Source organism: Vombatus ursinus, unplaced genomic scaffold, assembly GCF_900497805.2.
Source record: "Vombatus ursinus unplaced genomic scaffold, bare-nosed wombat genome assembly UNPS02014859.1, whole genome shotgun sequence".
NCBI lineage: Eukaryota > Metazoa > Chordata > Mammalia > Diprotodontia > Vombatidae > Vombatus > Vombatus ursinus.
In genome coordinates this window covers 1,420,728-1,422,681 of record NW_020954637.1, presented here as the reverse complement: position 1 = coordinate 1,422,681, position 1,954 = coordinate 1,420,728, and positions in this window count along the sequence as shown.

Here is a 1,954-nt window from a genome sequence, read left to right as displayed (position 1 = left end):
GGGTCAAAAGCACCTTCCTTCTGAGATGATTATTTCTAATTTGTTTTGTTTGTACATAGTTGTTTGCACATTGTCTCCTCCATTAGACCACGAGGTTCTGGAGAACAGGGACAGGTTTTTTTTCCCCTTTCTTCTTGTCCTCTTTTGTCTTTTCATCTTTTACCACAATACCTGGAGCATAGCAGATGTTCAATAAATGCTTTTTGATTTGACTTAATCTCTCCTGGTCATCTCTCATCTATAAAATGGACACTGCAATATTTGCATTACTTACTGCACAGAACCCATGTGAGATTCCATTGAGATAATGTAACTAAAAGACTTGGCCAACCTTTGTATACTATAGAAACACAAATTATTATTATCATCCACACATTTGAACAATAAAAGCTGTCCAAATGTGGAAATGGCTGTTTTATAAGGTAACAAATTCCCTATCCATGGAGGTGTTCAAGTTTCAAGTTTTAAGCTGGATACCCATTTTCAAGAATGAGGAAGTGGAGAATATGCTGGGGAATCCTAGTTTTTTTTTAAGAATCATAAGTTGCCATTTATTATTTAAGTTCAAGAACAGGTTATGAAGGGGTGGGGGGAGTTCTAGGGGAGGGGAGGAGGCAGGGAGACCAGAGCCTCTCCTTTGTGTCTGCTCTAGACGGGGTTGCTCCTGATTTCTGAACCTTGGTCCGGGGCACACAATGAAGCACACGATAAGATGAAGTTCCAGGGGTTACAGGTTTAGGAAACATGAAGGGGTGACCAGAGTTACACACATCCCCACAGAGGTGGGGGCTGGGATTCTCCTTGGATCAGCAGCACCACTTCCTTTTAGGAACTGAAGTGTAGCAAGAAGTTCTGTCCCACTTATTTCAGCTCTTATGAAACATTCTGGCAGTTCGAGTCTCTGTGCTAAGGGATTCTTTCATCGCCTCTCTGATTTCTTGTATTTTGCTTCTAGTTTCTTTGCATATGCATCCAACTTGCAGGCTGCCTGCTTCTCAATTAAAGTGATCTGCTCCAAGCAAGGCTGAAGTGCTGCAGATTTCCGTTTTAAGCCCTTTAGGTTTCTACTTATGTTTACTGCAATATCTTTCATTCCTAGATACTTCAAGCTAGTCAGTTTGTTTATATTTTCCAGAAGTTTATAGTCTTTACTGGTGGCTGTCAGCTCACCTGTCAGGTATGTGGCCATTTTGGAGAACATGTCTTGGCATAGCCCTGTGATGTCTGTCTTGGCTGTCTCCACACCACGGTATTGTCTAGGCTGGAAAAGGAAGGAAGGAGAAAGGATGGAGGGAAGGATGGGAATGGGAGGGAAGGGGAGGGAGAGAGATGAGGAAGGGAGGGGAGGAGAGGGGAGAGGAGAGGGGAAGGAAAGAGGAAGGGGAGGGGAGAGGAGGAGAGGGGAGGGAAGGTGAGAAGAAAGGGGAGAAAAAGGGGAATCCTAGTTTTGTTGGATTATAAATGTAGGACTAGAAGTGATCTTTGATAGAGGATGCCTAGACAACTTCCTTATTTTGTAGATAACAAAACTGGGCCCCAAGGAAGTGAGGTGACTTAAGAAGGGGCTGGACAAGACTCTCAAATGTTGAGAGCCTATGATTCCATGTGCCATTCCCGGAGTGGCCGCCAGGTGGCCCCTGGAGCTATGTAAGTGTTGCTGAAATGTCAATGCTGCTGGTCTGTTAGTCAACAACAGGGCTGAAGACAATCAAACTACAATGACAGATGCAAGCTGTCTTCTCCCCATCCTCACCTGCTTTTTTCTTCCCATTCAGATGATTTTGCATCAGGAGCTAAAACAAAAACAATGACCGGGGAAAAAGTGAGGGGGAGAAAAGCAGAAGTGGCAAAGTGATGTAACAAATGATAAAAATCTATACGTAAGGGTGGGGAACCTGCAGCCTCGAGGCCACATGTGGCCTTCTAGATCCTTGGGTGTGGCCTTTTGACTGAG